This window comes from Cyrtonyx montezumae, unplaced genomic scaffold (assembly GCF_038088225.1).
Source record: "Cyrtonyx montezumae isolate F1298 unplaced genomic scaffold, pur_monq_1.0 scaffold_25, whole genome shotgun sequence".
NCBI lineage: Eukaryota > Metazoa > Chordata > Aves > Galliformes > Odontophoridae > Cyrtonyx > Cyrtonyx montezumae.
The window spans coordinates 3414097-3424300 of NW_027071992.1; the positions used below are offsets into that span (position 1 = coordinate 3414097).

A 10204-nucleotide genomic window follows, 5' to 3' on the forward strand; every position below is an offset into this window, starting at 1 on the left:
AAGATGAGGAGCTCACCCAAATAAATACACCTGGAAAAGTAAATTTGTCTCATCTAAGCTTATTAAAGGTCATTTTAAGTCTGCCTTGCTTTTTTAGTATTACACTGTTCACATTTTCATTTTTAGATGAAATTTCTGGTAAGATATCCAAAGTATAGAAGTCTAGATTAAGAATAATGCACTGAAAGAACAGGATTTTCTAACACCCACAGAAAACTCTCTCCTACACAGAACATTGTTTCAGAAAAAAAAATAATCTAAAATAAGATGCCAATGATGCACTGTAGTTAAACAATAGCATAGTAAAAACAGTAAAGCTCCAATAGTTTCTCCCATGTCAGTGTTTCCGATCTTATCTATCAGAATTACAGCCAAACAGCTTGCCAAATTCAGAGACCCAATTGATTTCCCCCTCCTGCCAAATTCCCCGACAGGATGGGAATGCACAGGTTTAAGCACCTTTCTCCCCTTTCCATTTGCAACACTTAAGTCAATTTTTACCTTTAAGAAAAAAAAAAAAAACCACCACCCATACATGTACCAACAAAAATTACCTTAAAATCAAATTCTACATTTTTTCCAACTACTATCTAGCATGCTTCACTCTACTCCCTGTGTCTGTAAATTCGTCCCCAGAAGGTCCATCTACTTAAAATTTCATGAATATTTTCTGTTACTTAGAATACATTCTACTTAAGTTTAGTAGAGTCAAAATAAATGGTACAAACATTAGACAACTCTGTGAATATCACAGAGATGCAAACTTAGGAATTTTCTCTCATTTATAAACTCTGCAAAGAAAAGAAATTTGAAAGTGCAGCTCAGAATTTAAGAGACCCATGGTTTCAGAGTTTACATCACAAATGATCATGAGAGAAGCCCAAAATGAGTATGTTCTCCTAGAAAGAGCTCACTACCAAGCTGACCTTCCAGATTACCAGTCATTTGCCACTGCAAAGAGATGTACAAGTAGCATATCAAGAGTGCAATATAACAGCTGTAAGCACACCCATCTCCTTCCCTTGCTGCAACCACCCATTAGGAGAAACTGGAAACTAAGTAAATTCAACACCTGAAAGTTACACTCTGTCACACAGAATACAAGTGGCTGTAGAACATTTAGGTCAGGAAGGCCTCACATTTTTTTTGCACCATAATTTTCACCTTACTTTTATTCAAGATACATGCCTTGATCTTGTAAATGCTTATCTAGCCAAGTTTTCCCTTTGACCACAAGTATGCATAAGCACATACAGATTATTAAAATAAATTAATTAACAGAGAAAGAAGTGATAGCTGACGTTACTATAATTATCTAAGAATTCTGATATTCCATTTCATATATCAATCTGCATCCTATCTTCAGAGCTACTTGTAAATGAAAACAGAACTGCACAAATCATGAAATCATAGAATGTTTCGGTTTGGAAGGGACCTTTAAGGACATCTAGTTTTAGTCCCCTTGCTATAGGCAGGGACACCTCCCACTAGACCAAGCTGCACAAAGTCCCATCTAGTGCGGCCTTGAACTCCTCCAGGGTGGGCATCCAAAAGGTCTCTGAGCCACTTGTTCCAGTGTCTCACCACCCTCACAGTACTTTACCTCTCAGTAAAGAATTTCTTCCTAATACTTAGCCTAAATCATCCAGTTAAAAAACATTTCTCTACATCCTGTCACAACATCCCCTTCTAAAAAGTCCCTCCCCAGCTTTTCCCACAGAAGGCTGCTACAAGGTCTCCTTGGAGCCTTCTCCAGGCTGAAGAAGCAACATCTCTCTCAGCCTGTCCTCACAGGTGAGATGCTCCAGCCCCCATCATCCTCTGGACCTACTCCAATAACTCCACATCCTTCTTGTGTTGGGGGCCCCAGAACTGGATGCAGTACTCCAGCTGGGATTTCACAAGGGCAGAATCACCTCCCCTGACCTGCTGGTCATGCTTCTCTTGACGTAATCCAGGATACAGTGGGCCTTCTGGGCTGCAAGCACACGTGTTGAGTCTTTCATCAACCAACATCCCCAGATCCTCCTCTCCTCAAGGCTGCTCTCAAGCCATTCTCTCCGGTCTGTATCTGTGCTTTGCGCAAGTTCAAGTAGATGACAACATTTGCTCTTCCTTTATCCACTGATGCTCTAACTCCATCATAAAGGCCACCAAGTTTATCAGGCATGACTTGCCCTTGGTGAAGCCATGCTGGTTATCAGTGACATTAATTTTGCTGACAACTGGCAACATTTTCAAAACTATCACAACTTCCTCAAAAAATTTAATTCCAAGATGACTACACTAAATATGCAAAGAAAAAGCAGCAGCACTCAAAATGTTTTATTCCCAGCAGCCTAGCAGAAACATTCCAAATGAGCCTGAAAATGCTTTCCATCATCCAAACACTAAAAAGTACTTCCACAGCAAAAGCATTCTGATTTTTGCTGAACCTGCAACTGATATTCACAAGAATCTGGTGCAGCATTTCAGATACTATTTAAACATAGATCATTTTTCCACCCATCCTTCCAGGGATATAAACTAACAGAACTTCAGATATTTTAAATTCAGCATTAATAACCCAGTGTGTCTGAATGAAGAGAGCAAGTCACTGTCCACTTTATAGAAGATACAATCTTCACAAATCAGAATTGCACTAGAAACTTTTCATGCAGGTATTCAAATCTTTTACAGACTACTTCAGAGCTTCCTCTACTCCTCAAGTTTGCACCCAACACAACTGAAACACAATCAGCCCACAGGAAGGTACCTGCTTCAAAAAGAGAATTTTACCTTCAAGACAATGTAACACTCAACACTTTAAACTGTCCCTCCCTATCTGTTCCCAGAAATTCCCTCACACAGCTGCAATCTCTCCCACTGGAAATCTGATAATCCAGAACAGACAAACAGACATGGTTCAAGTAGTAAATTATTTATCTCTGTTTATTCCACCCTAGCAAGTTTCATGACAGGGGCTACAAGAAGTGCAAGAATGTACATACTGAGCTACACAAAGAGAGAATTCAACATTGTAGGACCATTATAAGTTTATATCAATGTTCAGTTTTGCTCATACACCTCATGAACTCTGAACTGATCACTCCGAGGTCACTGACCTTCTTCCATTTGTTATTCCTCCAATGTGCATTTAAGTAGGAGAATTAGAAACTGTAAGTTTGCTTATAGCAGCTGCTTCTATTTGCATCTATAATACAGATTTATGCCTGCAGAATTCAGTAATACAGAGTCTGAGAACCCAGTTTTATTTTAAAAAGACACAAAGATGTTTCATATCATATTTAAAATTCAAGAAACTAAAAAAGTTGTACATTTTTGAATCATTTATCATCTTCCAGGTAGCTTTGCTCTTACAAGGACAGAAGTTGTTGTTATTAAATAATCATTTAGGTTTAGACCAGGTACATCCAAATTGCATAGGACGAGCAGGCGGCAGCTGCCGCCTGCTCCACACCATCATGGTGGCAGCTCTGCCACACTGAGGGGCCCTGCCCAGCCCCAGGTGCACACTCATCACTCACAACAGCCAAACAGCAGTGTGTGATTAGCACTGTCTGGGAGGAAATCAGGGCATAGGGAGAATACAGTGCAGTGCTAACTCAAGCTACAGCAAATTGTATGCATAGTGATACACTAGCTAAACACAGCCCTGTGAACAGCAAAAAATATACAGCTGTGCTTTCCACTGTGATAAAGGAATCTGAAAGTAGCTTTAAAGACTGCTGAAAAATTCTTCTTTTTTATTTGTATGTATTTGCAATTCCATTTTTAGTCAACATAAATACACTGACAGCAAGTCTGCCTTATTTATGTCATCACTTTTTGGCTGTACATACATTTATGAATAACTGTTTTCAAGGATAAAGGAGGAATAAAACTCCATCAAAAATCTCTGATGAAGGCCTAGAGAACTCACTCAGAACTGCAACCACTGCCACTGAACCAGCCTGGTACATTAGTTTCAAGAAAACAGGGTCAAACATCCCATTAGTTTTATGCGTCTGTTGCTCTCTTTTGTTTTAATAAAAAATTATTTGTTAGAAGTTTTGTTCCTTGCATACATTAACTATATTATATATTTTATATGTGGCCCAAGACAATTCCTCTCCACTTAGTGTGGTCCAGACAAGCAAAAGGTTGGACACTCATGGTCAAGTTCATGCCTAGTCGCCTAGTCACTGGACAGATAAAGAACTGAGCAAGACACCATTCCTTCTCAATAAACCTCCTCAAGTTGTGCACAGGATTTGTTACACAATGCTTTCATGGTTGTGCCAAGAAATAGAAGAGTAAAGCAAACCACTAAGTACCTGCTGAAGTGGATATATAGGGGAGAAGAGTATATATTACCCTACTATAAAAATATTCAAATTCAAGGATCTCCAGAGGCACTGCTACCTTCTAAGAGTACAACAACATCCAGGACAGCCTCAGCAGCAGAGATGGTTCATATTATCCTCAGATAACAATTAGTTAGTATCAGATATCTACAAATTACTTCTAGATACAAAAAGAACTAATCTATTCATCAACTTAAACTAATCCAAAGAAGCTAATCCCAATGGTGAGTTTTCCCACATAAATATACCTCTATTTTGGCCTTAATGAAACCAAACAGCTTTGTTTAGCTTTGTTTCCCAATAATGAAAAACATTATGCATCCTTAAGGCAGAAAGTACAATTTAGTGTCAAAACACCAAGCTTCTACATCACCTTTATGGAAAATACAGACAAAGAGTAATAAACTGAGTACATGTACTGAAATATAAGTATCAGAGGGAAGAAAAAAACATTTAAAAAGAGCAGGTAATTGATGAAGAAGAGCTGCAAAAAAGCAGAATTTTCTCAAGATTAGATTACTATATAATAAAAATACTAGCAACTTCATAATATCAATATTCACATCTCCCATTCTTATTATAAAGACAGGTGATTTATAGATCTCTTCCAAATCAGCATCCTCCCTTTCAAAACTACTATTTACAAGGTTATAATCACAATGCATGAACAATGAATTTTTAATCAAAGATAAGACTATATTTTGGTAGTCATCTTTTTACTAACTAAAAATCTCTCAGAAAAGAAAATAAAGAGTACACCTAGTCCAGTTACGCTGTCACCTGTCTCCTCAGACTCAATAAAGCTGTCAAACAATTGATAGTTACTGAAGTACAACAGACACTAATTTTTAGTGATGTTTACGCAGCAAGAGACAGTGCGCCAGCTGCGTTGACAGCAGGTTCTGCATGCCACCTTCTCAGTTTGAAGCTGCAGAGGCACACAGCAGCCACCCCCCATAACGAAGAAAGCATTGAACTGAGGGAAACTCATGTGTGAAGCTCTGACCAGCCTCCTACTCCCACTACCACCAAAAATGTACTTCTTAACCAGAACTGGTCCAGAGTATGCCAGCACAGAATTGTTCATGTTTCACTAGAAAACAGATATTCCCCATGTATTCATAACACAAAACTCCCCAAAACAGTTCAACTTTTGTAAGTTGTAGAAAAATAGCTTTTACAGTGTTTTGAACCCTGTAGGTGCTAGAAAGATTCCAGGCTAGCAAACTAATAGGTTACCATAATTGGTGGACTTTCTATGCCTGAAAAAAAAACATCAGTAAATAGCTAAAAAATAACTGTTAAACATGTTATTTAAATACTTCCATTCCAATGTGCTGTCTGACACAGTTTGCTTTCTCAAAAGCTAACAAATGTAAAATAATGATGTACTTGAATCATTTTCCACATATTTCAGACTTAAACCTGTACTGATAGTCAACATCAACACTTACATGCTCACAAAATGAAACAACTTTCATATCCACAGGAGTAGTTTTCCTGTCTGCCTAACCCATTACTCATTTGGAAGAGGTTCGATTTGTAAACGTCAGACACTCTTTTAGGATATCCCTTAGGGAAAACCTTCTGAAAGATGACAAGCACTTGATCTTTACATAACATTTTCCCTTGAAGATTTTCCTTTTTGTTTGTAAGCAGGAAGAATAAAAACAGAACAAAAAGCCCAAAGCAGACAGGTAATGATTCATTATGCCCCAACAGGAAAGTCAAGCTGAAGAATCCTGCTCCCATCCCCTTCTATTTCTAGAACCTACTGCTAACATGGTAAGTTTGTTACACATGTGCATGCCTTCTCTAGTGAGGAACCTCCAAGCACAGCCCTCCTCACTCATGACTGTGGTATCTGAACCAGTTCCGCTAAGGACAAACCATAACTTGGTTTCCTGACACCACCAGTTTACTACAACAGCCAAGTTTCAGTGAGTTATCCTCCACCTGTGGAATCTCCTCATCAATTCCATATGATTTTGATGTGCAAATGCCTATCCTACAGAACATCGAACATCATATACTGTCTGGCTTATTAGTAAGAAAACTATACTCATAGTTAGCTAAGACCACTGAAAAAACATACAGTGGTCATCGTGATAATCACATTCCACAGTGCGCTGTATGCTGTAATTTCTGTCTTGTTCACTGTAAACATACCTACATAAAATTACTAATGCTTACATGAGCGTAACTCATAAGCAAGGAACAGCCAGGTAAAAAGAATGTTACCCCAAGCCACCAACACTTACTATGAACATGCTGTTCTAAACAACGCAAGCTACCACGTATGTTTGCATAATTTTTTTCATAACACAAATACCAGTGTCAGTCTAATTTAGTTGAAATGGTTGATCTCAAGGAAGAATACACTCCTTCATAATTTCTAAACTATGTTAATGATATGAATGGTGTTCTATGATATAACCATTAGCTGTATGCAGTACTGAATTCTACTTCCATCATTAAAAAGAGCCTTATCCACAGCTACCATGGTAACAAAACACCAGTGTAAAAAGTTGCTGCTCCACTACAAGGATCTATTCTTCCCCATGGCACTGAAAAATATCAAGTGCATCATAAGAAACACAAAAGGTCTGAAAAGAAACAAAATTGTCTCCATTATAACACAGTGGTTTACAACTAAATTTGTCATGCATTGCTACAATATCTCTCCCCCCACCCATGGAATCTCAAGTCATTTCTGGGGCTAAAACACTGCCTTGGAAAGTGACCATTCTTTGTGAAAGTATTACTGTATTTAGTCTTCCTTGCTTTTCTGCCAAGCACCAGCCATATAAGGAAACCAAAGTTCACTGTCATTTATTTTGTCCAACCCTTTCAGCCACCTAAGAGTAACCTTTCTGCTTCTAAGAAAGGTAAGTCCATAAACTACAAGCCAAATCATCTATATGTTATCAGCACCAGAAGCTTCTTTAGGTCAGTTAGTGCTAACATTTGTCCTCATGCTCAATCAGCTGGATTCACTCATTCTGTGCTATACTATGTTATACTATGTGCTGCTGAAGAGCTGCACACATGACAGTTTCAGAGTAGAGCACAGAAGTGACCGTCTAGTTCTTACAAACAACAACACATCTTGGATATCTGGGACAACAAACCAGAAACACTGCAGCGGAAAACATGCTGGATGTGGGCTGTCAGCACAACCCAGATAAGAAAGCAGGGCTATGGCTTCTAGCTCATGCAAGAGTCCCCAGTCACGAAGGCAATGACCAATAACTGCTCTCAGAGGCATGTGAATGAATCTGTGGCAAGAAACGCTGCTTTCATTACATGCAACCAGTAAGCTCCCCCGACAGGAGCTGCGCAGCAGTGTGAAAACCTTACACCAGAACTTCACATTCATTCAGTTTGGCCCCCAACAGCTTCGGATGGGACGCTTTGTAAAAACAATAACGCAGAAGGCAAAAATTAAGAGGGGCTGCGTTAAGCCGGGGCCCGGCGGCACGCTGGTAAGCGGTCAGACACCAGCACGCTTTTCCTCTTTCACATGGAAGCCCTCGAGAAGCACAGAGCGAAGGGCAGCGCAGGCGGCCGTCCCGGGGCTGGGCGGGGGCTCCTTCCTGGGGCTGCTCGGCTCCTGCTAGCACGCTGGAGCAGAGCCGGCTGGCGGGCACGGGGCGCGCAGAGCCCCAGGATCTTCCGATTAACGAAAAGCGACTACACCTCCTCCGGGACTTTCTAATCTGCCGAGAACTTAATTACGCCGTGATCGCCGGCGAGGGCAGGACGCGCAGAGCCGAGCCGAGCGCCTACAGCCCGGCACCTCCTGCGAACAAAGAAACTTCTGTGCCCGCGGAGCTCGGAACTTTCCGCCTACCCAGACCTCCACCCCCCCCCCCCCGCCCGCCGGCGGCGCGGCCGCTCCGTCGCTCACGCGGCGCGGCGAGACGGAGCCGCACAAAGGGCCGCGGGGCGAGGGGCCGCGCAGGCCGAAAACAGGATATCGGCACGGGGAGAGAGCGCCTTCCTGCCAACCCGCACCTCGGCGGAGGGACGGCTCCTCCGCCGCCGGCCCCGGCTCCTCTCGGGGCCGCTCACCTTGCGTCGGGCGTCTGAACCGGCTCCGGCGGCCGCGAGTTTCTCCCGACCCCGAGGAAACGTATTAAATCCAATCGGGCGTTCCGACCGCTGAACGAGGAGAAATGGGAGGGAAAGAAGGGAAGAAGGGACGGGGAAAAAAAAAAAAAAGCCAACAGCTTTCGACGAGTCGGGGGCGGCGGCTGCAGCGCGCCGTGTGCGCGGGCGCGCGCGCGTCTGTGTGTGTGCGTGTGTGCGGGAGGACTCCTCTCGGCGCCGCGTTCTGACCCACAGCAGCCCCGCTGCGCGCGGCCCCGCGACCGCCCCTCACCGACGGCGCCCCCGCTCCGTCCTGCAGCCCCCGCCCGCCGCCTCAGCCCGGGCCGCCCCGCCGCTCCCCCTCCCCGGGGCGCAGGACCGCACACCTCACCTGCCTGCCCGCTCGCCGCCGCCCTCTCTCCCCGCCTCCTCTCGCACACTTCCCCCTTCTCCGTTCCGGCCTCCCGCCCCTCCCCGGCCTCGGCGGCGACGAAGCCGCGGGAACGCCCCGGGGGGTGGTGGTAGGGACACGAAGGAGGATCGTACTAGACCGAAGCCGCCGCGCCGCGCCCCTGCGGCTGCCGGCGCCGCCGCCCAGGCCGGGGGTGGCACGACGGGGGCGGGGCGGGAGCGGGGCCGGAGCCTCGGGAGGTGGCGGAGAGGGGCGGGGCGCGGCGGGAGCGCCCACACCGGGCCGCGTTGGGGGAGGGGTGCGCAATTCGCCCGCCGCCGCCCCTCTCCCGCGCCGGCGCGGGGCTGAAAGCGGGAGGCGGCGGCGCAGCAAATCCCGGGCCGGGGGCGCTCTGACGGACGGGGCGAGCGGCCAATGGCGCCCCGCGGGGGGCGGGAGCGCGCTGCAGAGGAATGGGACAAGGTGGGGGTGGGGAGGCCCTGTTTGGGCTCGGGAGGGGCCGGGTGGAGTGAGTGGGTCCTGTCAGTGAGCCGGGCCGGGTGGCCTTCGTCTGTCGGGAACGACATAGAGATAAGGGAGAGCCGCGAAAGCACTGGAGAAGATGGGCCTCGTTCTCCTCCTGAGGAATCCATCAAGTCGTTAAGACAAATTCAGTCTCGACTGGCAAGTGTTTTCTTGGGCGTAAGCAGCTCGACTTCCTAAGTTAATAATGGCAGATATTAGCTCGAAATGGTGAAAATATTGATCACGAATCAAGCATTGGCTGTTTGGCATGCATGGCGGTGCTGGCCGAGGGCCCTTTGCTGTGCCCGCAGCGCCCAGTGACCTGCGCAGGGAGAGAAACGTAGTGGGAGAGCCGCAGGCCTGCCATGCTGTGCCATGCACACGCAGCCTGTGTTCAGGGGCCTGCAGGGCAGGTGTATTTCTAGGTGTGTCAGCCCCCAGAACAACAACACAGCTGAAATGCTGTCAACCACAACTGCTAGTGATGTACAACTAGGCTGGAAAAGCAGCCAGCAGCTTTGCAGTAGCTCGTACATCATTCACTCCTGTTTGCTAAGTCTCGCCAGTATGCTGATGGGAATGTTTTTCTATTTAATTTCCCCACTGTTAGTAAGGTGTTTGATAACCCACGGTGTACACAATATGCTGCTGCAGCAGTCCTGGAGCTACGGTTCTGCTCTGCCACCAGGCAGAGTGCTCCGCTGGCAGCAGGGAGGGATGTTCCTGCTGCTCACCTTATGCTCCTTAATTGTTATCTGCGGGGACCATGCCTGAGGACAGAGATGCTTCTGCTTCTGAGCCTGTTTAATCCTGGGCTTCTCTGCTGGACTGCCACCAGCTCAGCTGTATT

At 45.2% G+C, this 10204-nt stretch overlaps 1 protein-coding gene across 3 annotated transcripts in view; it reads right to left on the bottom strand.

The window, feature by feature from the left end:
* Positions 1 to 8510, bottom strand: part of ERBIN (erbb2 interacting protein) — a 107180-nt gene extending 98670 nt beyond the window's left edge. For 2 of the 3 annotated variants that reach the window (XM_065739768.1, XM_065739767.1), the window contains exon 1: positions 8421 to 8506. The gene's annotated coding sequence lies outside the window, so the exon portion shown is untranslated. Of the gene's footprint in view, positions 1 to 8420 lie in introns of all 3 variants that reach the window. The other variant, XM_065739769.1, reaches the window with a different exon arrangement.
* Between the last annotated feature and the right edge of the window lie 1694 nt (positions 8511 to 10204).